At 43.8% G+C, this 27401-nt stretch overlaps 1 long non-coding RNA gene across 1 annotated transcript; it reads left to right on the top strand.

Moving 5' to 3' along the window:
• The first annotated feature begins 1818 nt into the window (after positions 1 to 1818).
• Positions 1819 to 25865, top strand: LOC308633318. Its single transcript, XR_014018751.1, has 4 exons — positions 1819 to 1956; positions 5414 to 5505; positions 10123 to 10265; positions 25147 to 25865. It is a non-coding gene; the product is annotated as an uncharacterized lncRNA (long non-coding RNA).
• Positions 25866 to 27401: the final 1536 nt, after the last annotated feature.

Raw genomic sequence — 27401 nt, forward strand, 5'->3', positions numbered from 1 at the left:
AAAATTTATGGGGATCTTTGGCCTCTTACTGTGGGGTCTCTAATAATGACTTTGAGGTTCATGTAAGAGAGGGAGCCACTGTGTTCTCCATTCAACAACTCCAAGTGACCCTGGACAGAGTAGATTCATGATATGGACAGGAAACAATGAAAGTAAAGCCAGAAATTGCATTTTTTATTTTATTAAGTTCTATGGTTTGGCTGGATTCAGCTATTCCTCCAAAACTGCTCAGTAACACAGATAGGGAACTATAAAACTTGCAAAACTACAAAACTTGAAAACTAGAGAAGATGATCTTCAGTGCCCGTGACTTGGCAAAGAGTTTTTAGGCTGGACACAGAAGCACAATTCGTAGAAGGATTTACTGAGAAATTGACCTTCATCTGAATGTAAAACTTACACTCTGCCAAATCTTCTGTCAGAGAATGGAAAGACAAGCTACATGTTGGGAGAATATATTTGCAAATTTGCAAACCATGTATCCAACAAAGGACTAGTATTTTTAATGTCAATAAAAAAAAAGAAAAGAAAAACTTTACAATTCAGTTTTAAAAACCTAACTAAATCCAATTAAAAAACAATTGGGCAAAGGCATGCACGGCCATTTTACTGAAGAGCACATAAAGATGGCAAATACACATGTGAGAGGGTGGTCAACATCCCAGCCATTGGGGGAAAGCAAAGTAGTGCAAGATCATTGTCAACACGACTTAAGTGAAAAATAGTGAAAATATCAAAGGCAAAGAAACGTGAGCTGGGATTGGGGAATTGTAGAACACTTCAGAAAACACTGTAGAAAACCATCTGGCAATTTCTTTAAAACGTAGTCATAGATGTATTTACTGCAACCTAGCATGTGCACCCCAGAATATTTTTTCCTAGAAAAATGAAGACTATGCTCATAAAATCCTATATATGTACGTTTTACCAGCTTTCTTCACAACAGCCCCAGACTGGAAACAACCCCAAGGCTGTCCGCAAGAAAAGGGATAAACAGATGAAAGTCCATCCATAACATGGAACAGCACTTGGTTCATTCAAAGAAATGGACTCTGGACACAAAACCACCTCCACCAATTTCCAGAGAATTATGCTGAATGAACAAGTGAATCCCAAAAGGTTTGCAGCCAGTATCATTCTACTTACATAATGTTTTTGAAATGAATAGATTATAGATTTGCAGAGCAGCAGGTGAGTGGTTGCCGGGGTAGGGGTTTGTGGGTGGGGAAGAAATTGAAGGTGTTTAAAGAGCAGCAAGGTTCTTGTAACGATAAAGCTGCTTTCTGTCTTCACTGTGGAGGTGGCTCCATGAACCCACACAGGTAAGAAAATTGCACAGAACTAAATAAACACACGAGTACAAGTAAAACCAGGGAAATCTAAATGAGATCAGCAGATTGCATCAATGTCAATATCCTGGCTGTGATATTGCCTTATAGTTTCGCAAGACATTTTCATGGTGAGAAACTGGGTAAAGTGTACATAGAAATCTCTCTGCATGTGAATCTATGATTATGCATATGAATCTGCAATAGCATAAAAAAATTAAAGTTTAACTGAAGCAATCTTTGAGAAAAGGCAGCAGGAACTTTCCACTTAGGTGGGGATGTGTCCTGAACTGACATTTCAAGCTTCTCTCTGAGGCTCTCATCCTCTGCCTGCAGCGCCTCTGCCTCCAGCTGCTCCTGGAAAAGCTTTTGCCTTTGGCGGAGATGCCAGCCCTGAAGCTGAGCCTGCTGCATGCCTATTTCTCCAAAGCTGGAATTCTGGCCAAAGGCCTAATACTCATGGATGAGTCCAAGTCACAGTACGGTAGGGCTGAGAGGTACAGGACAGGCACATCCATTGCTCCTGTGGGAGCTTCCCTCAGGCTGCTGGAGAAGGCACTGGACACGGGCTTCCCTGTGAGAAATGACAGCCGCCCACCTTGTTCACCCACGGTCTTCAGTCATGGAGGTAAAGGGGTCCCCTGTATTTCTCCACAGGGGTTCATCTCTCCTGCTCTCTGTAGCTTGGATAAACAACCTGAGTGTGGAGCTGGCTGTGTGGGGATCCAGTTCCTGAGAAAGGCAACAGTATTAACGAGCTTGGGCTCTGGGTCGAAAGAACTGGTTCAAATCCTGCATCTTCCTCTGAATGCCCATCTCCTAACATGATGACATACCCCTTTCCAGAGATTGTCAGAGGGTAAAATTAGGTAATGAGTAGCCCATGTGTTATTCAGCTCAGGCTCCACAATGGTTGGGTGGTTTAGATGACAAAAGCTTGTTTTTCACAGTCTGAAAGCTGGAAAGTTCAAGATCAAGGCTCTGTTGCTGTGGTTCCTGGTGAAGGTGCTCCTCCTAGCTTGCAGACTGCAGATTCTGGCTCCTTCCCCAATGTGTAGGCACAGAGAATCTCTGTTTCCCTTATTAAAAAGCCACCAATTTTAACAGGTTAGGTTCCTACCTACCCTTATGACCTCATTTAGCCCTAATTATCTCCCTAAAAGTCCTCTCTCCAAATACAATCCTCCTGGGGATTAGGGCTTCAAAATATGATTTTGAGAGGACACAGCCTAGCCCATCGCAGTCTACTTAGAGTCATTATCTGGCACATAGTAAACATTTAGAATACAAAGTTGCTTATAATTTGATTTTTTATTTTTGTTAATGCTCTGATGGTAGATAGTAGAAGTCAGGTGGATTGTTCGAGTTAAGCAAAAAGAGGCCTTTTAAAATTTTTTCACTGTTTTTGGTAATGAACCAGGGGTGTTTTTGGATTGAACCCAGGGGTGATTAACCATTGAGCAACATCCCCAACACCATTTTTTATTCTTTATTTTATTTTTATTTCTAAGTTGCATAAAGCCTGGCTAAGTTGCTGAGGCTGGATTTGCACTTGTGATCCTCCTGTCTCAGCCCCCTGAGCTGCTGGATTACAGGCGTGAGCCACCACACCCAGCTAAGAGGATATTTTTATATAAAAGACACAATATGACGTTTCAGTTCCAGCATGGGAATGAAGCCAGGTTTCAGGAGGTTTCTGGAGATTAGATTAGAAACTGAAGCTGAATCCAGAGCCCAGCAGAAGTCCCCCCACCCGTCCCCATCTCTCCTCCTCACTGTGCTGGTATCCGCTGGTTTTCTTCGCCCTTTAGGGTTCATAAAGTAGCCAAATGGCCATTCCCACAGCTTCCACAGTCCCCTCTCCTCTGTGCAGAGGCCAGCCCAAGCTCACTCCTGTTCAGATCCATCCCAAGTTCCCGGGAAGGACACCACTGCCTTGGGTGGGAGGTCCATGCCTGGTCTTATCCCCAGGGGCTGGAGACCACAGCCTTGGCAGATCTGGGTGTCGGCTGCCTCAGGAGGGAAGGAGTTTCAGACAGTGATCATCATAAACTAGATCACCCTAACACGTCTGTGACTTTCCAGTGACTTAGTCCTGCTTCACAGGCCTCACATGCCCAGCTGTGAATGAGGATGAGGTCCCCATATCTGTCACAAGGCAGGGTTCATACAGCCCTGACCCCACCCACTTTGCAGAGATGAGTCTTCCGAAGCCCATCTCAGGTAGGTGTGCTCAGTACAGAATGCTCCCCCTCCCCTGGGACCTCTTTCCCCCTTTCTATGTGGCCCTCTGGGTGTGGTGTGCTACCCAGGCTTTTAAAACTCATGAGCTTCCTTGGACATGACTGCATCAGGACGCGCTGGGGAACTTGCTGGGCCAATTGCACACCATTGTGGGGCCAGGTCTGAAGAGAGCACAGCGGGGTCTCACTCCCACGCCACAGAGTCCCCTGTACTCTGGGAGTACGGAAGGGGGCAGCCAAGGGGTCATCCCTTTCCATCCCAAAGACTCATGACTCAGGCTCCTCCGTGGCATGGCCACGTGGCTAGGTCTGATTCAGCAGCTCAGGCTGGACCTCTGCCCTTCTGTGTCCTCACTGCCCCTGCACCCAGGCCCAAAGCAGCACGCTTGGCCAAGGATGATGACTTCCCCTGTCAGCACGCCATCTGCCTCTCTCTTTTCTGCTTTCATTGGATGCTGCTGGCAACTGTAGCAGGTGACCACAGGCAAAGCACTGGTCTTCATGAGGCACGGTTGGGTGAGGTGAAGGACACTCTGTGTGGAGAAGAACTGCTGTGAGACAAATCTCCTCAACAGCCAGAAAGACCCAAAGGACCGGAGGAGAAGGGAGGAGCAGCCGTACATCGCCCTCCTGTCTGTCTTTCCCTCAGCCCCCTCCTCCAAGCATCCTGGGTCTGATGTGCCCAGTAATTGCTGTGACCTGGAATGACTGTCCTCTTCAATCCAACTTAATTCAATCCAGAAAACATTTACAGCCAAAGCTCTCCCAAACCTGCCCCATTTAACTAACTCACTCGGTTAACCAAGAGGGCCCCAGTCCCTGTGGAATATTCTAGACTCTGACTGCAGCTTGCCCAGGCAGCTCCATGGCTTCCCACAGGTCTGCCATGTGCTAGGGACGAAACCCAAGATATCACAGGGCACGAAGGGATGGTGTTGTTTCCATGAAAACTGCTGTGGAAAACCAGAGGCCGCCATCACATCATCTACACAAGAGCCAGACTCAGGAAGACAAGGGCACGCGGTTCTCTCTCTTGTGGAATCTAGGAAAACCTTAGATAGACGACCGGAATGCAGAAGGGAGACTCTGTGAAGAGGAAGGGGACGAGGAGGCGGGAGTGAGGGTGGGCCACAGGAGGGTGGGCTGGTAGGGCTCAGAATAGGTCACACGCACACAGAATGTGGATCCAGGAAGGGTACCAGGCTGCACAGTCCATACACAATAGCTTAGAAAACTGCACCTGGTGAAGACTCAGAAAAAACAGGCCTGCTGCTTTAAAACTGCTGAAGAGGAAGGAGTCAGAGGATGCTGTGGATGGAGTTTACACAAGACGGAGCAGAACTTCCACCAAATAAAGGAAAAAAGAAGAGGCTCAGAGATCAGCCTGGCTCTGCCTCGAAGGTCATGGGATACGTCTCTTAGTGTTAATATTTTCCTAAGTTGAAACGAAATGCTCAAGCTTAATATCCATTTAAGAACATCCCCTACCTTATTTTTCCCCCTTTAACTAATAAGCCTCTGGTTCCAAACACTTGTACCAGAGGTCAGGGGCGGTCTTTATATTTATGGCACTAATCTGCAAGACTGTGTGAAGCCGTTAGGAGCAGGGGCTGTGGGGTGTGAATATCATGGGTCATTTGAATGCTCTAAGTCCCAGTTGCCTCTCCCATAAAGTGGGGGTTCACGAATCTTCTATGGATGGTTCAATGAATACAATAATTTCTATGGTGTGCTGAGCACCTTTCCTAGCACATACTGAGCATTTAGTAAATGCTGGGGGCAATGAAGATGACGATGCCTGTGAGTCAACTTGCAGTTACTAACTACTGGACACTATCCTAGATGCTGAGCTCACAAGACGAGTGAGCACAGTGCCTGTCCTGCAAAGCCCACAGCCTGCCAGGAAGAAGAAGTGCAGCGGATGAGCTGGAGAGGTATGTTCACCAATCACTATTGGCTGAGTATCTATCACACATCAATAAATGGCTGCACTGACAGCTGTCGTTATAAAAACCTGCCCTAGCCATAGTAATGCTCAAGTCCAGTGGAGGAGAGAGTCACTGAATAAATCCATAAAGTATCCCAAGGAAGGATTCACTGCCCACTGGGATGCACGTGCCAGGATAGGATTCCCTGAGAAGCTTGTGTGCAGTTGAGACTTAGAACTGACTGGAGCTGTCACTTAGGGCTGGGAGGGCTGGTACCGTAGGCTGAGACCACCACAGTAGGGCAGCATCCATGGGCGTTTTAATAGAGCTGCTCTAGGGGCCATAAGGCAGAGAAGGAGCAAGTTTTTCTGGATTTGGGAAAGTGGTATACCTGAGAAGGCTTCTCAGAGGAGAACAAGCAGATGTTCCCCCAACAGACAAGTTGAGAGGGGCTATCCAAGGCTACCTAAGAGAGGTGGTGTGCACACGTGCTGGAGCTGGGCCAGTCCAAGGAACAAGGAGGGGTAGCCTGGGCCAGGCAGCTGGGCCCAAGGAGATTCCCAGGGAAAGCAGCACCAGGATCCAGGAAGCAGGAAGTTAGGCCCTGACACTGGGCATGTCAGGAGAGATGGCAGAGCCACTGTGCTTCCTGCAGGTAAGGGAGGGATGGGAAAGATGGGTCACAGGCTCCGGACATCATGGTCCTCGGACAGGATCATACAAGGTGGACTCCAGGGAAAGGACACATTTCCCTGTGCCTGGAGAAGTACATGATATTATGAGTAGGAATCATGGAACAGTAGTACATAAGCTGTGTCTTCCACCTTGAGTGACGTTTGGGCAGACAAGGTTTGAGAAGTGAAATCAAGACAGGCTGAAAAGCGGGAGGCGGAAGCACTGGGGGGTGACGCATACTTCCCATTAGCATTTGACCATCTCTGAATTTTTCTCTTCTACATTCTGCCTCTGTAGTTTAATCTCCAGCAACATTATTTTGAACTAATTAATATAAAATTAATCCAGGAATTATCTAAAGTGGATAATGACTTAATGTTTTTCCTTATCCCAGACAATAAATTTTTGAAAGTACTTCCAACCCTCCTCATAAAAATCTTTCACAAAATTAGTGAAAGAGAAATTTGGAGGCTGTTTTAATTTGTATCCAAAAGTATCAAGTGTTTCTGGGAAAATGTATAGATTATAGTTCTGCTTTACTTTGGGTCAAAGATTTTCAGTGGGGAGGTTTTTGCCCACAAGGGGTCTTTGGCAATGTCTGGGGATACTTGGTTATTGCCACTAGGAGGTGGGGGTGTTGTTACTGGCCTTAAGTGGGCAGAGGCTAGGGATGATGCTCACCATCCCGTGAGTCACAAAGCATCAGCGGTGCCAAGTTCAAGATCCCACCCCGTCTGTTTTAGACCATAAAAGAATCGCTAATATTCTTCATTTCAAATCCCTAATTCTGCAGCTATGATATATAGAGTTAAAGTCCTGAGATGCTCTACATGTGGCTGGCTGGTCAACAGCACATGGGGCTGGAACCCAGTTTTCCCACATCAGCTCTTTCCTTTTGGAATGCACCAGGTGCCTTGCAGGACTCTATGAAATGACAGTGTGTTTAAATGCCATGAGCCCTTAATTTGGGAAAGTAGAATGACCTGGGAAAGCTTTTCAGAGGAGGTGACTTTGGGCTGACTTGAGAAGAACAAGCAGACGTCCCCCCAACAGACAAGTTGAGAGGGGCTGTCCAGGGCCATATAAGAGAGGTGGTGGTGTGCACAGGTGCTGGAGCTGAGCCAAGGAACAAGGAGGAGTGTATAGAGAGCTGTTGTTGCCACTAGGAGGTATATAGAGAGAGGGGTTACATATCAGTGCTGACCACACAGGTGACAGGTGGCTTCTATGACCTGGATGGCTGCTTCTGCTAGGCACCCAAGCCAGCTGCCTCCTAGATCTGCAGTGGAGCTGACCAGGAGAATGGCCATGTGGAGTCCAGCCATGCTGCCGCTCTCTTTAACTGTGAGGAAAGGCTGACTAGTTCACTTCTGTTTTCCCTCAGGAGATGAGGGACTTGTTTGAAGCATGAGCATTTTATAAATGATTGGACAAATGCAAACCACGGATGAAAAAGACAAGCTGTGAGCATGAGGACCAGGAGCCCCGAGGAGCTGCAGCTTCCAAAGTCCTCCCTGCACCACGGGATGTGATTGGTCCTCCTGTTTGCAAAGGGTGGGCTGTGCCCAGAGAGGATGGGCCCTGGGGGACGGAGTGTGGAAGGGTTATGTCCTGGCTTTAGTTCTGTCACTTGCTGGCCATGTCAATCTGGGAAAGACCTTTTAGTTGTAAGGCCTTAGTCTCCCAGCTGGGAGAGGCTGGGAGAGGCTGAGACTTGAGTTGCGGGGCTTCAGGACTTGAGTTTATGTTTGAGATCATCAGGTTGAGTGAGAGCCATTATCCCAACGGAGGCTCAGAAGAGTCCAGCTAGGTTTCCAGGTTGAAACCTTGTTTGAGGTGGAGGGACACATGCCCAGATCCCTGTTGACCTGTATTTACTCTATATTTAATTCTTGGGAGCAATTTTCAGGGTTTTCCTGTATTAGCAGAAAAGACTGGAGACATTAGGGACATCTTCTGCTGCAGTGGCTTGGGTCATTGCCAGCTCCTCAGAGCTGCCCTTCCTCTCTGAGGTTGACTAATGGGTACCCATGTGTCCCTCAGCTGGCTTCCTCATGCTAGTTCCCCCAAATGGGCATCATTCTTAAACCTACCAGGACGCAGGACAGTGGCTCCTTCTCATATCTGCTTCCCATCCCCACAGTCATAGACATGTCACTCAAGCCAGGACAAGCCCGGTGGAGACTAAGGAAGCCTAATGTTGGATGGTGGCTGAACACCTGACCCTGGGCAGAGACTTGTTGAGGGAATTGAGGTTTCAAACAAGAATCAGGAGCAGGTCAAAACCAGAAAAATGGCATGGCGAACACACTAATTAGCAAACTTCCATGTGGTCCAATTAAAGTGCTTCTGAGACTTGCCAGATGAGACCGGCTGCTGGATGACAGGCTGCTGAAAACGGGAGTCACTTGTGCCCTGCGATTGCTTTTTGTGCTCTTAAGATGAGACAAGACTAATAAAGACTGTCTGCACCTCCAGAGTCAGCAAACATTAGGGAGATCAAATAAAATCCTAGGCACTGAAGCGTCCTGCCTCTGTGGCAAATGGGGGCTGGGTCCTTTGAAATCCTCAAGCCTGCAGCTGGGATCCGCTTAGTCACATCACGAGTTCAGGGACCTACCCACGTTTGGGTGGGGCAGAGGCAGAGCCAGCACCTGCAGGAGAGAGCACAACAGCGGTGGCGTCAGGAGGGCTTTGTGGCTGGTCTGAGGCCGTCCCACTGGCTGAGGCCAATTTGAGCTTCAAGCATTTTTCTTTTCTTTCCTGTTCATATTAGCTTTTTCCAATTTATTGTACAACATGGACCTTCCCAACCCTCTCCTAGAAGTTGCCAACAGCTGGTCTCAGAAAAGCAGAATGATCTTCTCTCGTGCAGAGGAGGTAGCAGGCATGGCCTTTGGACCCCACTGAGCCCCCGTGGGGGCTTATGCTTAACCAGGGGGTGCATAAATTCGGACTTTGTTGAAGCTGATTCAGCAAAGATAAAACAGGGCCCATTAGAAGACTCAAGAGATGCTTTCTGGAAAAGCCAGGGCTACAGCCAGGACTACATTTTGTCCTTCTCGATTTAAACAAAACAAAACAACAACAACAAAAAAAAACCTTGTTTCATTGTGGCAATACTTTTCAAAGGAAGTACAAAGATAATACACTTTTTTCATTTACTTCACTCCTTACATCCAACAAAGATCCATGGAGTGTCTGAAAGGCAGAACATGATAGAGTCCAAGACTTGGGTTAACCCCAAGGTACAGAATAAACTTGCCCTCAAACCTCCTCTGGAAGTTCTTCCAGGATTCACAGAGATGGGATCAGAGTGAATGAGCTCAGAATTAAAAGTCGCAATGCGCACCAGGCTACGTATTTTGAGAGTGGGTGGAGTCAGCAGAACAGCCAGGCAAGCAAACCCGCAGGACATCTGGAGCCCTCAGACCTGAGGTCATAAGGTTACTACTACTAGAGTTAGAAAATAAGTACATTTTTTTAATGTTTAAATTATAAATGACAATAAAAAGTGAAACAGAATCAAAATCTTTTCAAGAAAGCCAGGCATTTGCATAAGAAAACCAAGTAGAACTTGCAGAAGTGGAAAATGGAGTCACTTCAACTAAAGTCCCAGGGGGCAGGTTAGACAGCCCACATGCGCAGAGCTGAAGAAATCAGCAGGAAACTGAAGAGAGAGCAGTATGCACAGGTCCTTAAAGCAGCAAGGAAAATGGCAGGAGGCTATAAGAGAGGCCAGAAGATAGGAAAACAAAAATGAGCCATCGAGCCTTCGTCCGTCAGGAGTCCCAGGGGTGGCAGAGGAGGAGGGGGTAGAGAGAATGAGGCTGAGAAGGTGTCCAAATGGCTGCGGATCTTCAAGTTGGTGAAAGATGGGTGCCCTGTCCAGGAAGCATGTGAAGACTCAAGCAGGGACAGTGAGCCCCATCTGACCCTTCTACACAGACTCGCTGCCCAGGACACTGAGCCTAAGACCAAGCAGAGAACACAGCTTCTTCAACACAACTTGGAACAAACTGACGGCGGGCCCACCTCAAGCCAGCCACAGACCGTCAGCACGCGGACCGCCATGCCTGACTTCAATAGCAGTAAGTCAGATATAAACACCAAAATATGATTCCGTTATTGACCTTTTGAGAATGCTGATGTCACTAATGATTTTACACTCCCCTCTAATGGCACATGGGCATCTGTATGTGATGTAGAGCTAATGACTCAGGCTCCCCAAAATACCTGATTACTGAGGAGGTCCAACTTGAGGTATTTTCTTCTCCTGCCCAGACAGTTACCCCTCACTGCTTTGTTGTTTTAATGCTTACATAGGAGCCAAACTAAATGGGTCCCTGCCTACTAGTCATGCTGCCTTGTGTGAATGAAGAAAATTCTTTGTGCTATGTTTCCTCATTCACAGAATGGAAACAATAACAGTACTTGTCTCTTACTCATTAAAAGGATTAAATTTAATAATATGTATTAATTTCTCAGGGTAGTGTTTATCATTGTCTTTTCCTGTGTTGTGTCACTGTAATGAAACACCTGAGACCTGATAGTGCATAAAGAAAAGAAGCTTATTTGGCTATAGTTCTGAAAGCTGAGAAGTCCCAGAGCACAGTGATGTCATCACCTCAGTACTTCTTGCTGCATCATATCACAGCTAAGGGCATCAAATGGTGTGACAGCAGGTATGCTAGTTAAGGTCTTTCTTCCTTTCCTTATAAAGCCACCAATGCCGTCATGAGGCACACATGATTTATCTAGTTCCATTACCTCCCAAAGGCCAACCACCAAATATCAGGAACAGAAGATTTGGGAGATTAAGTCTCCAACACATGAATTTGAAGAGTACATATTCAAGCCAAATAACTGATCTAGTTAAAAATATATTTTGATGAATACATCCCACCCTAGCCAGAGATTTTGGTGAGAGGGGGAAGAATAAGGGGAGATGAGGCAGCCAAGGACAGGACCAGGGCAGAGGGTACATATTCTGTGACTGAACCCCTGGAACATCTGGGGGAGGGACTTCTCCAAGGCACCTGAGGACCTGCCCAGACAGGGCTCCAGGACGGATCGCAGAGGACACAGGTAAGACCTCTGCCTTGCTCCCTCCTGAGCCCGTCCACAGCGAGCGCATTCCAGGGTTTCTCAAGGGACAGTCTTGCAGCTGCTGACCTGTAAGTCACAGATCGCAGGGGTGTGAAGATGAGTCCAGGTGAGCAGATTAAAGGATTGGGTACTGAGGACGGCAAGGGCTGACAAGAAGTGGGGGTGGGGGGGGGACAGGAAGAGGAAAAGTCACCATGCTGTGGATGCAGGGAAGCCTCTGATGGGGACAAGAGAAACAGCACTCTCAGGATTTGCTCAGAGTTCTAGCCGGCAGGTGCCAACAGGCATGCTTCACAGTGCACTTCTTAGTCATTGTTAGAAATTAAAGACAGAATACCTGCTTATAAAATAAGTGCATATTTCATGTTTTATCATGACCGACTGATTTTTTAAAATACTTAAAACCCAATAAACCCCCTTTCCAACGCTGGCCTCTAGTCTTCCCGGGTCCTCTGCACTCTCTGGGCCTCTGCCCTTCTGCTCTCCCAGGTCCCAGGCAGTGGTCCTCATGTCCACAGCCATGGGCTGCTTGTTCTGGGTGGTGAGGCTGGGACTGGCCTAGGAAATTAGCCAGCAGGCAGCCCAGGATCTGTCCTGCCCTCTCTGCATGGTGAAGAGAGGTTAATTTCAGGGTGACAGTCCACCATTCCTGTTCCTCCTGCCCTCTGTATGTCCCCCTCTTTGAGTAGAACACAAGACATGAGTTAGTTCTAAATGACTAGCACCACTTATGTCACAGTGAAGGAACGATGGTGGCAGCCAGCAGCACACGGCCCTGTGGGCTCTCACACCCCAATTTACAGGGTCACTCCCATGCTCACCATCACACTGGATTTCCAAAAGGTCTGGAAAGTGAAACTCAAAGAAAGAGCGCGACATGCCTGAGTCCCGTCTTGATGCTTTAGCTCCAGGGTCCTGACCCTCCCCTGGCTCTCATCCGCCACCCGCTGAGCTACAAGAGACTATGAACTCCTGAGGGTCAGGATCTGAACGCTTGAATGAGTGTAGCAGGCCTAAAGAATTCCTAAAAATTATAACGAGAACTTAAAACAGGATTTTCTGTCTGATGCTACATTTATATTTAACACTCTTCTGATCTCACTAATAACTGAGTCATAATGTCTCCATGTGAGGATGTGAAGAGTTGGGCTTTGCAGATTGAACTTCAGAGAAAGTGCAGAACTGTCCCTGGAGCCAGTGAACCAGTCCTGGAGTCCAGGTACCTCTGCTGTGGACCACGGGACCCTAGATAAGGCACAGGGTATTAAGATATTTTCTTAAATCTGTTAGTCTCATCTGCAAAATGGTTTTATATAAACATAGCTAAGATACATAACTGCTGGGAAAACTGAAGAAGATAATGTGTGGTGGAAACAGAGAAACCAGCTTAAAAAATGTATCCTCCAAAATACGGGGACTGAAACACTTAGGTAGAGTCCTGTACAAATAAAGCCAAAAACCCAAGTTAACCAACATTTAACCCAGCATTTTCCAACTTCACTTCATCACAGAACCATCTTCAAAAAGATAGTGTCATTAATATCCACAAAACAATGATTATTTGTGGGATGAGTTTGGAGGAGGATTCCTGCAGATCCTTAACTCATGCCATATCAATGTTTCCTTCTCTGCTGGAAGGCACAGACCACCTCCCCACCTGCACCCTGCCCTCTACCTGCAGCTGGCCCTGGGGAACTTCAATGTCTCTCTGGGTTCTGACAAGTATACACATTGTGGGCCATAAGCCAATGATGGCTGATGGCAGGAAACCCGATGGATCTTCAGCAGCCGGGGTCACTCTGTTGGCAGGGGATGGAGCAGCTCTGACAGCAGAGAGGACGGAGCTGGAGGGTCCCCACCTGGGTGCCCCTGGCTTACAGGCACAGGTGCTCTGAGCTCCCAGGGCCTGGGTTTCTGGAGGAGACCTTCATACATGGCCATCCAGGTCTCCCAGGGAGATGGCTAGCACGGAGGACAACCCTGTGCAGTCACAGTGGCAGTGAGGGGTCAGAAGGGGGCCTGGACTTAAGAGTCAGGGTCAGGTTGATACTGACTCCAGAGCCCGTCATCATGGCCTCATGTGGCTTAGGCTGTGCCTAAGCTCCTGGGATTGGCTGTGGCAGAGGCACTGCCAGGACACTCAGGTTATGGGAGGCATGGACGGCGAGTAGGTGTGTGTTCAAATCAAGGTCCACCTCTGAGCACCAGCAGCACAAAGGCATCTCCTTTGGACACCTCCATAGATCCTGTGGGTGCCCATGGGCACTGGACACTCAGTAGGGAGAAGTAAATTGATAGCCTGCCTGGGACACTGCCCCTCTGATGCCCATCTGCTGACCAAGACTCAAAGCTGATGGTTCACAGCCAGCCAAGTTCCTCCCCTCCTCCATCACTGTCCCTACCCACCAAGAGCATGCAGTGGCTAGTCACTGAGAGCCTCTAAAAGTCCAGCCCCTTCATCCCAACTCCTGAGCATCACCCAGCCCCTACCTCTGAGGTCAGCCAAGGCCTCAATGCATCACAGCTCCCCTCGCTATCTGCCCAGTCCCCCATCCCTCCCTTCACCGCAGGTGCTGTCCCTGGAGCACCCCTGTAAACCTGCTGCTCCCGTATCACAGTCCCCCGCAGAATGGTGTCTCAGGCAACCCAGCCTTCAGTGAGTAGGCCCCACGCCTCCGGGGCTGCACAGCCTTCACGGGAGACTTCCCCTGATCTCCTCAGGCGCCCTGCTGTGAACCCGGCCCTCAGGTCAGGGCAGAGCTGTGTGACGCATCCCAGCTGAAGAAGGCATAACAGGGCATGGCCATGTGCTGCAGACTTCCCATGCGCCATGTTGTGCGGTGGCACAAGAACAGGAAGTGGGGGAGCGCAGGGAGAGGAGGCCCACCCCTTCTTCCCTGCGTTAGACCTGATGCTCTGCTTCCAACCCATCATCCCTGGCTTCCCGTTCTGTGTGCGTGTTTGTTGAACTTGCCTTTTTGGCATTACAAGCTCCATTTAAGCAGGAACTGTGCTTGTCTTGCTCACGACTGGATCCATCACCATATGAGATATGATGAATTTCATATCCTACCACGTTGCTTGCTCCCCTTCTCCATCAAATACCTGCTCCATGCAAACATGGGCTGTGCCTGTTTGACTCACTACTTATATCTTCAGATCTCGCACAGAGATGGACAATTGACTTAATAACCATTTTTTTTAGTGAGTAGATTATGAATGAATGAAATTACTAAGCATAATACTGGTAAATGGATTTACAAGAATAGACCGCTGAAGCTATTGATGACCGACAGCAACTGATACTATGTTTTTAGAAATGCATCAGGATTTGAGCTGGCACTAACCACCCACCTTACACACATCCCTAACGTTGTTTGTACTGTATCCCATTGCAGAAGAGTGTATTATTAAAGAAAAAAAAATAACTAGGATGAATATCTTCCAAGCCAGTAGGAAAGCATGCGTGGGGGTTCCTCATTCATTCACTAAGCATTTCTTTGAGAGCATCAGGGATACGATGGTAAGTGAGTGGTCCAAGGCTCTCAGTCCCGCAGAGGATACAAATCCTTCTCCCTTCATTACACTGTTCAAAAGAAAGTCATTTGCATTGTTGCATGAGGGGGTGAGGATCAAACTGCAATCCTGAGGGGCCCTTCAGGAGGCCCATCTGAAGGGCACAGCACCCCCAGGCCCACCCAGAGTGAGAATGCCCATTAGCCCCTGCTCAGGACCTCTAGCAGCCCACTGTCTCTTTAGGAGGCAAATATAAGCAATTCTATGTGGTAGAGTCTGGGGGCACAGAGAAGAGTCTGCCGAAGGGAGAGTACGTAGATTCCAGAAACATCTAACCAAGGGCATCTACACAAACCAAACTCCTGAACAGGCAGGAGGAGGCGGCCATGTCTGACTTGGTTCAATAATAAGTCCCACTTTACATTTTTCTATAAGAAAGAGACAAGACATGTAATGTTTGCAGTCATCTTGTGAACAGTTCTTTTTCGTTTAATCACCCTGTGAATGAGTTTGGAATTTTAGAACATGAGAAGTCTTTGTTTAGGGTTCAACTCCACATGTAGAGTCTGATTAAATCCCTGGCTTTGACCATGACTGTGGAAATACAGCTTTCTATTGTGCCTTCAGCTTCTGAGAGCTAGAGACAATGAATTTTATTGCTTGAATGCTGTGGTCGTTTAGAGCCCTGGACTGTCACATTTCAGGGGAGGAGATTCAAGGCCCTTGCTTTGCTTCACAGGAAGGGTAAGCAACAGCATTGCTATACTGGAGAGTGGAAGAGAACACCTTTTTCTCTCTTCTCTGGCACCTGTTTCGGGGCATAGGGGACTTTCAGCAGAGAGGACTCCCTTGAGGGCTAAAGGTGGGAATTAATCTAATCCTGCCATCTCTGCTGGAGCTGACAATCTTTGTGAGACTTAGCTGGGACCCAGAAACCCACCCAGGTGACAGGTGATGGGAGGCTCTGCACAATACTGCTCCATCAGAGGAGCAGAGCACAGGGTATGCAGTTACCTCTGGGAAGGGACATGCTCTCTCCATTTTCTTTCTTTTTTTTTTTTTTTAAGAGAGAGAGAGAGAGAGAGAGAATTTTTTTAATATTTATTTTTTAGTTTTCGGCAGACACAACATCTTTGTATGTGGTGCTGAGGATCGAACCCGGGCCGCACGCATGCCAGGCGAGCACGCTACCGCTTGAGCCACATCCCCAGCCCTCTCTCCATTTTCTTCTCTGCCTAAATGATGGAGCTTCCAGAAAGATGTCAGCAGCCCTCCCAACTCCAAAAACCACTCAGTCAACAGGTTCCCGACAGTTCAGGCGGCAAGGAGCATGGGGTCTCTGCAGACCCTGGCATCTCCCAGAAATGAGCACTTCCTGAGGCTGGGCGGGAGGGGAGAGGCCTGAGGTGCCTCGGAGATCAAGCAGCAGGGGCTCCGGAAGAGGCAGACTCTGAGCAGATGGCTGCAGCAAATAAAAAGCTATGTTTTCATTTCAAGGCACCTGAAATCTTCTCAGAAAGTAAGCAGGGTAAACATTATGAATTAAAGAATGAACAAAACAAATTTCAGAGGTATATGAATTGCAGGTTGATGTGAAGACTAGAAAAATCCTCGTGGGTAGGATTATGGTGGGAAGGTGAAGAAGTTCAGAAAAGAAAGATAAGGGGAAAGACAGCGATCCTAAAGGATTTGCAGCAAGGAAAGGAAAGCACCAAGGATGGAGTATGAGCTTTCAAAAGCCCACTCTCCCCTTCTGCCCCAGAGATGGTTCAAAAGAACTTCTGTGTCAGCGTCCACCCCTTGCTCTTTCCTCTCCCTGGCCGCACTGAGCAATCTCCACCTGCAGGTAGGTGCTGAGAGGCCTGCTGCACCTTAGCCTCAGCCACGTTCTCAGGTACAGATGGGAACCAGAAGCTCAAGGTCTTGAGGAAAGAGGTTTTCAGGTGAGGTAAGCAGGTCAGTGAAGCTGATTGTCAAAGAGAAAATAGTATTGAGAGGAGATTTGAGATCTGCTGGAGTTCAAGGCACGAATTAATGACAGGTCCCGAGAAGAGCAAGGAGAACACGTGATTAAACAAACAAAAATTAAAAGTTAATGATTTAACATAAAGATGTGTTAAAAAAAAAAAGACACATAATTGTAGCACACTACTTGACTCAGCAAAGAACACTATTTCCATAGTCATATCAATTTAAACATTGCATATTGACTTATCTGAAATTTTGGTGTTATCTGGAGAGTTTCAGGTAAAGAGAAGGGCTCATTCATGCCTTTCAGTGGTACTTTGTTGAGAGACACAGCCGAAGGGGCCCCAGCAAACTTCCAGCTGCCAGCAAACTTCCAGCTGCCAGCTGATTGGCTCCTCTGAGATGATGCTCATTGGGCTGTTTCCCCGCCCTTTCAGACCACAGAGCTGCTCATCAGGGGACTTTTTTTTGTTCCGCCTACACAACCCAGCCAATCGGCCTCAAGAGCAGGAGGAGTGGGGGGGGGGGGGGGGTTGAGAGGCTTGTGGGAAGCCGGTGGTGGCAGTTGGGCTCTGAGGGAATTCCTGAAGAGCTGGTGTGGTGCAGCAGTGTGTGTTCTAAAAATAAAGTTCGTTTCTGCTTGATTAGTGGCTCCTGAATTGTGTCCAGCCAGACTGTGGCAGTACTTAAGAAAATTAAATGCTCTAACACAAATGAAGATAAGAAAAAAGATCTAAATAAATATAATGCGACATAGTGGTGCAAGCATGTTATTTAACTTAAATGCTAGAACAAATAGCCACGAGTGTATGAAGTGGTGGCCCCTGGGGAACGAGGGACTGGCAGTTGCCAGGTAAGGAGTGTGAGGAATGTAGCTCAGAGACACAGTGCTCTTTGACTTTGATAGTGACAAAACGATGTGCATCTGCTCCCTTGGAAATAATAAAAATCAACCATAAAAATACCTTCTCTAGGAGGAAATTTACTGTTCCCAATATGCTTTCCTTCTTGTAGGCCAAAGCAACTTTCTGGTAGAACATCACAAAATTAATTATTTTTCCTTTGGAAACACATTACACTTTAAATATGGATTGATGCATTGTTTTTAATTTTCAAAATATTTGAAAATTGTATGGAATATAGGTGCCTATTTATAGAACTTTGATAATTTATATTGAATCAGAAATATTTTATAAAATTTCTAGATGTATTGTAGTAGCCAGTGTAATCTGTGTGCCCTCCTGAAGATGGTTTACTCTGAAATGGAATTTTACATAAACATCATGTCCAGAGAAGAAAAGAATAGAAAAGAAACCCCTCTGTGAGAAATAATAGCCAGTTTCCTGTGAGTTTTACAAATTACTGAGACAGAGTCAACCAAAATTCTGCTTCACCTTTCCTGGTAGTGCTGAACTTCTCAAATGGAAAGTTGTAGCAGCCAAACATTTTTGCTGGACCAAGCTTGAGTCAGGCTTCTGAGTGTTCTCTGAGACCCATCTGTGCTCTTCCCTGTGAGAATCTTAGCAAGATCCTCAACCCTTGGAATCTGATCACCTTCAACATCTGATCAGCCTCATCTCTACCACCTATGGGGGATGTCTGATCACTGTGTCCTGCCATTAGCAAGAATTCTGTTAGCCCTGGTGTGCCCTTTTAGGAATTTTCCATCCCCTGGCTACTCTCATCCTGTCTCTTAGCTATGAATTCCTGTTCACCCATCCTTTATTCAGAGTTGAGGCCAATCTCTCTCTTCCACAGGAAAACCCATTGCTGTAACAATGGTCCTGAATAAACTCTGCATGGCTATATTTAACAAGTGTCATTAAGTATGTATGTGCATGTGTGTGTGCCTCCATATATATATATATATATATATATATATATATATATATACACACACACACACACACACACATGTATATATACATATATATATATATACATATATATAAATAAATATATATATAATGACATATTATATATATAATATATATAAATATGTAAATTATATAATACTGTAATATTATATATATATTACATAGATGTGATGAGACCTGAAACCAAAAAATTCCTAGAAGAAACAGAAGTGGAAATAAAGCAGTGAGCTACATCAGACTTAAAAAAAAAAAAATTCTGCACAGCAAAGAAAGCAGTCAACACACTGAAGAGATTGTCCACCAATCACAGGGACATAGGTGTGAGCCAGAAGAGGGTTGACACACACATAACAACAGTCTGCCTTTTACAGGACAGCTTTCACTGCCAAGTGCCACAAAGGATGAACCTAAGGGACATTGTTCTAAGTGAAGTAGACCAGTCACAGAAAGAAAACACTGCACCATCTCACTTCTAAGTGAAACCTTTAAAAAAAAATGCATAGACACAGGATGGAGGTGGGGGATGAGGTGGGAGGGTGGAGAGATTCAGGTCAAGGGCTACAAAATTGCTGTTACACAGGCTGAATAAGTCTAGAAGTCAAATGCACAGCATGAGGATTTTATTGAATATTGCATTATATGCTGAAAATTTGCTAAGAGAGTAAATGTCCGGTGCTCTTATCATGAAAAGATAACAATGTGAGATGATGGGTATAATAATTTACTGACAGTATTGTTTCACTCATCTGTCTATCTATCCATCCATCCGTCCATCCAAAAACCATGTTGTATGCCTTAAACAATAAAACAGATTTTTAAAATCATATGCCCTGTCATAGGTAAATGTGAAAGAGAGACCACATGTTTTCAGTATATGTAACCCTCCCTGTTTCCCTGACCCCTGTCTGAGGCAGCCACACGTGTGGATTCTCCCCTTCCACCGCCACCTTTCCTGTCGCCAAGCCCCCCCCCCCCGCCCCAGCCTTCTTGGTCTGCATTTTCCCTCTGTCTCCACCCCTCTTTAGTTAAGATTTGTGCCATCACATTTCTGCATCGCTGCAGCGGCACCCGGGAGGTTTATCTCTACTAGGTGCAGTCTCATTCATTCTCCTCACTCAAGCCAGAGCAGTGTTGCTACAACTCACATCTATCAATAGCCTTTAGCAAAAGTGCAATTACTTAGTGCTGTACACAAGGTCCTCTTGTCCCTGGTGGCTGCTTCATTATTTCTTTTGTCACATCCTATAGTCACATCAAGTAACTGCCAGCTGACCGGCAGCCAGCCCAGGATGAAACCCTGCCATGTCTGTAGGGCTGGTTCTGGGGTTTAAAATGCTAATCACACATTACACAGTCCTGCTGTGCTATTAGCTTACTAAGTGCTGTTGCATGCCAACCAGCTTCCACCAGAAGAATCCAGAGAAAGAAGGTCAAATGGAGAGAAAATTAAATGGAAAGAAGCAGAAACAAGAAGAATACAGACAAATGTGAACTATGGCACATAGAAAACCAGTGACATCAGAAGCTTCAGAAAGATCAATGAGTGTGATAAGGCCCTGGCCAAAGTAATCAAGGAAAATAAATGATAGGTGTTGCCAAGATCAGAATGAAAGAGGGGATAATACCTTAGATCCTAGGGCATTAAAATCACAGAGAGGAACCATCATAAATGACATAACAAATGGAGCAGTAAAAATGCATAAAAATGCATGTCGCTGGGGAAGAAGCACCACACCACACCCAGAGACCAGAAGTACTTTGTCTCAGGACTCTGTATGATCTTCAGGCCCACTCACTTCCCCTAAAACTCAGTTATCACCCACTCTGAATTGCCTGCACCCCACTTCCCTCTACCCTAGGAAGAGGCTATTTAAGTCTCAACCATCAGGCCTGTCTCTGAGGTTTAATACTTTGTGTGACTCCTTTGCACATGCACATGTTATTAAATAGGCATGCTTTCTCTCTTGTTATCTGCCTAGTGTCAGTCCACTTGAGCAGAACCAAGTATCGAACTTTTCTGGGGAAGTTTGACTTCCTTGTAAGTATATAAAATAGATAACATATTGTGACCAAGTAAGGTTTACTCTAATGAGAGCAAAACTTGTTCAACACTGAAAAATCGATCAATAAACCCACCATGTCAACAGATAAAATAAGGGGAAAAAAAGATCATTCAATAGATTTTTTAAAAGCCTTTAAAAAATTCAATATTTTTCCTGTTTTTTTTTAATATCTCTCAACAAATTAAAACTACAGGTGGATTTCTTTTAAATGGATAAAGGACACATAAAAACTAGAACTAACATAATACTCAAAGGTGAAAAACTGAATCCCTTCAATCTGAAACAATGTAACTCATCATTCTTATTCAAAGTTATATTAGAGATTTTAGTCAGTGCAATGAGATAAAAAAAGAAAAGACGAAGAGATACATATATTAAAAAGAAAGAGATAAACCTGTATCTTTTCACATATAATAGGATAGCCCATGTACAAAATCCCAAAGAATCTGTGAAATAATAAATGAATTTAGCAAGATTTTAAAATTCCAGATCATTTTTATATAATAACAATAAACAACTGAAAATTGAAATAAAGCATCACCATTATAATAGAACCAAAGAACCAAAATACTTACATATAGTTCTTACAAAATATCTGTAAAACATGTGTGCTAAAAGTTATAAAACCTTGGTTAAAGAAATCATAACCCACTTCAATCTAATGTATGAAATATGATATGTCAAGAGCTTTGTAATGTTGTGAAGAACCAATTAAAAAAAAAAGAAATCAAAGAAGACCTTATTAATAAGTGGACAGATTGCTATGTTCATGAATTGTGGATATCAATTTTAAGATGTGAATTCTCTTTGCACATTCAATGCAATTTCAAATGGAATTCCAGAAGGATTTTTTTATAGAAACCAACAAGCTGGTTGTAAAGTTAATATGCAAAGGAAAAGAAGACAAAATAGACAAAACAATTTTGAAAGCACAATGCTAACACACAGTAAATTTTTTCCAATTTACTGTGAGGGAAGAGTAGTCAAATCAGTGCAGTATGAGAGAAAAGAGAAGAGATAAACATGTAAATCAAAGAAAAAGAATAAAATGTGCAGAAAGATATTCACAAGTACAGAGACAATCAATTTTCAATAAAGATGCCAGAGCAATTCAATGAAGAACAATAGCCTTCTTGACAAATGGTGTTGGAATAACTGGATGTTCATACACAATATGATGCTTCATAATGTCAGCCTTGAATCCATGGAAAAAAGTAAGTCAAAATCATAACAGATGTAAATGTAAAACCTAAAACAATGAGAACTCCAATATAAAACCAGGGAGGAAACCTGTGACACATTGGACTGCACAAAGATTTCTCAGAAACCACACAAATAGAATGAGCCATTGACAAAAATTAATAACATTGGGTTTCATCAAATAATAACACATCTATTTTTAATTTACGTTACTAAGAAAATGAAAAGATGACCTACAGACAGAAAATATTTACAGATTAATTATCTGATAAAAGACTTGTCCAAAATACACAAAGGACTCTTAAGACTCAAGAAGAAATAACAAAATCAATTTTTAAATGGGTAAGAAGTTGGAACACAAACTTTACCAAAGAAAATACATTCACTTAAATAAATGATCCTCAACACCACTGGTCAATATTAAAATGTAAATAAAATCCATAAAAAATCTATTAAAGTGACTAAAATAAATGAACCTGGTAATGTCAAGTGTGGTTGGACATGTAGAGATGCTGGGCTTCTCATATGCAGCTGGAGGACAGGCAAAATTGTACAACCACTTACATAAACTTTTTTTTTTTTTTTAGATAGTCAAATGTAAGTGACTCAGCAATCTCAATCATAGATTTTTATCCAAGTGAAATGAAAGCCTATATTCTCACAAAAACTTTATAGAAATGGAGTTTTGTGATTGTCTCAAACTGGAAACAACCCAAGTGCAGGACATCCATGCAATGAAATATGACTACACAGCTAAAATAAGCAACTCAGCTGTCCATGCACTAGCATGGGTGGGGTCTCAAGGGCATCCTGCTAAGAGAAGAAAGCTGCATTCAAAGGTTTGCTTACTACATAATTCCATTCGTGTGGCTTCTGGAGAAGGTACAATTACCAGGTTAAAGAACAGAGAAGCAGTGGCCAGGGTTGGGGGCAAGGTCGACAACCAGCAGTATAGTGGAACTTGTGGAATGATGAGACTGTTCCATATCTCAGTTGTGATGCATGTTACATGACTGCATGATTGTTGAACCACAGAACCATACACCAAAAAAGGTGAATTATACTTAGAATAAATTGTTTGCTATATGATAAAGAAAAAAATTAAATAAAAATAAGAATTATAAAGAACAAAAGATATATAAAAGCCAGATAGCCTCAATCTAGTAAAGAAATACATTTGACAGATCAAAACTACACTAAATTCCACCTCAATCCTGTCAGAATGGCGATCATCAAGAATACAAATCATAAATGCTGACAAGGAGGTGAGGGAAAAGGAACACTTATACACTGTTGGTGGGACTTCAAATTAGTGCAATCACTCTAGAAAGCAGTATGGAAATTCCTCAAAAAACTAACAATAAAACCACCATATGTGCCAGGTATCTCACTCCTCAGTATTTAACCAAAATAACCAAAATCAGTATACTAGAGCAATATAGCCGCATCAGTATTTATAGCAGCACAATTCACATTAGCCAAATATGAATTATGAAACAAGCCCAGATGCCCATCAAAAGAAAATGTGGTGTGTGTGTGTGTGTGTGTGTGTGTGCATGTGTGTGTGTGTGAGTGTGTGTGTGTGTATACACACACATGCTAAGTGAAATAAGACAGACACAGAAAATCAAGAGTCAAATGTTTTCTCTCGTATGAGGAAGCTAGAGCAAAATAAGGGAAAGAAGCCCCCTTCTTTGGAGGGCATTAGATATCATAGAGATAAAGATCACTGGAGTAGAAAAGGATATCTAGAGGGAGGAGAAAGGACAGGAAAGGGGAGGAAAGGCACAATGAATTTAACAAAGTCGATTTATGTGCCTTTATATATACTCCACAGTGAATTCCACCTTTATGTATATAGAGAAAGCACTAATCAAGAATAAATAAATAAATGAGCAAAAGGAAATCCATAGAGTAGAGGAAGGAGAATTAGGAGAAGTAAAGCAGGGAGCAGGGGATGGTGGTGGGGAGTGGGGACTGAAATGGAGTCTGTTATAGTCTGTTAAAGTCCATGTCTAATTTTGTCACAGTGAACCCAACTAATACATATAACTATAGTGCTCTAATTAAAAATACTGGAAAATAAAAGAAAATGCATTGGAAATTAAATACTTTCCCAAGAAGAAAACTACAAGCCCGGGCAGTTTCTGTGATGATGTCTAATAATTTAGGAAAGAAGTTTATTTATTTAACACAAAAATAAATAAATTATCTCTCTGAACCAAAATCTATAGCAAAATAAGAAAAAAAAACCAAAATATTAAATACATAAAATTTAACATGAGGTATGTTCTGAATTTATATTGACACTAAGGACATATTGCTCAGAGAAGTTAAGAGAATAATTAAAATAAGATCTATCATGGGGCTGGGGATGTGGCTCAAGCAGTAACATGCTTGCCTGGCATGTGCGGGGTACTGGGTTCAATCCTTAGCACCACATAAAAATAAAATACTGATGTTGTGTCCACCGAAAACTAAAAAATAAATATTAAAAAAAAGATCTATCATGTTCATGGATCAGGAGACTGAGTATTATTAAGATGTCAATTTTTCCCAAATTTAAATATAGACTTAAAATGATCCCAACCAAAATCCTTGAATTTTTAATTTTATTAGTAAAAAAACCTATAATATCCAAAACATTTTGAAAAGAAGAAAAATTTTAGCCTTATGATACTTAGTTCAAAACTTGCTCTAAGGTTATAATCATCAGGTGTAAGGATGGTCAAATAGCTCAGTGGAAGATAATAATTGAAATATTTTGACATGGAAGCTAAAGTGATTGAATATGAAAAAACAATAATTGGATATCCAAATAAAAAAAAATGTCTCTCTCTCTTTCTTAGTTGTAGATGAACACAATACCTTTTTTAAAAATTTTTAAACCCAGTGCCTTCCACATGCAAAGTGAGCACTCTACCACTGAGCTACGACCCCAACCCAGAAAAAATGTCTCTTAACTCATATCATGTAAAAAAAACATTCAAAATGGATTATCAACATCTAGCAGTGGCCATTTTAATTCTGGAATTAGATTAAATCTGCAAATTATTGGTTATACAAAAAATTTATATTTAAAATTGGATTATTAATCTCTTAAACATCAAAGTTATAACAAATGTAGTATCAATCTATTCAGAACCTCCCAGAGTAACTTGTTTTCTTTGAAAACTTTCTTAAATCCCAGGAATGATGGTTGGACCCCACCTTCTAAAAAACACTTTCCTCCTCCACAGGTTAGAAGTATCTAGTTGAGGCACGGACTTCTGATCCGCCAGCAAGGGGCTCCAGGTGGGTCTCGGTCCACTGCCTGGACATTAGGCAGTTTTGATATCATGTAGGGACCCAGAGCTTTTGCTTCCCTGGGGCAGTGGATCCCACAGCATGGAAAGAGCTTCTGCTTTCACTCACCTTATAATCCTGATGCGTTTGGCATAGATATTTACCATTACCACTGCCTTTGAAGTAGAAATACCTGCAACCTAAAATGTTGATTTCATAAAAGCAGAGAGCAGAATAGTGTTGGCCAGAGGTCAAGGGGTTGGAAGATGCTGGGCGCAGAATTTAGACAGGAAAAATTAGTGTTAGTGATTTGTTGCACAGCATGATTGCCATAGCTAATAACAATGTGTACTTCAAAGTTGCTAAAGAGTAGATTTTAAATGTCTCAACTCAAAATGACAACACGATGAGTTGATAGAGCTATTAATTAGCCTCATCAAATTGTTCTACAATGATGAGTACATGTATCAAAACATTACATTGTATTCCATCAATAGATGTAATTGTCAAGTAAAAATTTTCAAAATACAAAATTTGAAGAAAAAAGTTAAATATTCATAAACGCCGTCTTCCTGTTCTGTGTTTTTCATTGATTTTCTATGCATGTAAGAGCCAAAATATAGAAATAGGTTTTTGTTCTCTTTGACAAGCCTTACCTAAGCAGAATACATAATAAAAGTTGACTTAACTGACCCAAGGTATGAGTTTATTTTCTCTGATGGAAAAGCAATATGCACGTTCCTCACCTCTCCTAACAGTCTGAAGTTTCCTCGTTGGTAATATGCCACAAGAGAGATGATTATTTTGCAGACAATTTTTGTAAAATTTATCCCATTAGTTTAATAAAGATGTGTCCTTATTTGAGGTTTCTTCCATTTAGTCCTGGAACTTTGAGAACCTCCCCTGAGGCCACAGCCCCATGTGTCCTTGTTGGAAGAGGAACATCTTCCCATTCTCCAGTACTCTTCACTCCCTGCCAACCCTGGATGGCTGGATTTTTCACAGTAGCATTTAACACAGGGTAAAGGGAAAACTCCCCTACGTGGTTTTTGAATGCTCTTTCCATCATTGAACATCCCATCATCATTAAGAAGGGTCTGGGGTAGCATCCTGACTTCTTGTCTCTATTCTCAATGTCTGTTCCTCCAAAACTCTCAACCCTACTTGAGCAGTGGGTTTCCAACAGGCTTTGCAAAACAAGCTCCTATGGCTAAGGAATACGAGGTGATAGGACCCTGAGTTCGGAAGGCTGAGTAATGCCCATGCCCTGGAACAGGATGTCCAATACTTAATCCCTGGAACCCATGCATCATACCTTGTGTGGCAAAGGGCTTTGACCATGTCATTAATGTAAAGATCTTGAGGTGAGCAGATTGTCCGAGGGGTGCCAATGTCACCCCAAGGGTCTTTATAAGAGGGATAAATTGAGATCAGCCAAAGAGAAGGAGATGCAATGACTAGTTGATTAGTGAGGCCATGAAGATGCTTTCAGGTCCACATAGTTCACAGACAGAGAGGAGAAATATGTGGTATTCTCCTGCAGGGTAGGATGACTTTAATTAGTGATATTGTTCTACATTGTACACGAAAGTACATAGTACAAAGTACAAAAAAAATAGTATATAGTACAAAAATAAAAAGCTAGAAGAAAAGATCTTGGATGTTGTTATGGTTTGGAAGTGAGGTGGCTCCCAAAAGCTCATGTGTAAGACAATGCAAGAAGGTTCAGAGAAGAAGAGGTTAGTTTGTGAAAACCTTAACCAAGCAGTGAATTTCTCCCCTGATGGGATGAACTGGGAGGGGACTGAAGGTGTGTAGGCTGTGGCTGGAGGAGGTGGGTGTCAGGGGCGTGCCTTTGGGATATACATTGTATGTGGTGAGTGGAGCCTCTTTCTCTGCTCCCTGATCATCATGTGAGCTGCTTCCCTCTGCCACATTTTGCCACCACAATGTTTGGCCTTTCCTCAAGCCCAGAAGAATGGAGCCTGCTGTCTATGGACTGAGACCTCTAAAACCATGAGCCCTCGAATAAACTTTTTATCCCCCAAAGTGTTCTGGTCAGATCTTTTAGTCACTGCAGTGAAAAAGCTGACCAAAACAGATGTTGTCAGCATAGGGACATAATAAATGTTTGGGGAAATAGACACACTTAACCTGATATAAACATCACACATTGTATACATGTCTCAAATGCCATATACTCCATAAA

Source organism: Spermophilus citellus, assembly GCF_964194105.1.
Source record: "Spermophilus citellus genome assembly, chromosome: 14".
NCBI classification, from domain to species: Eukaryota; Metazoa; Chordata; class Mammalia; order Rodentia; family Sciuridae; genus Spermophilus; species Spermophilus citellus.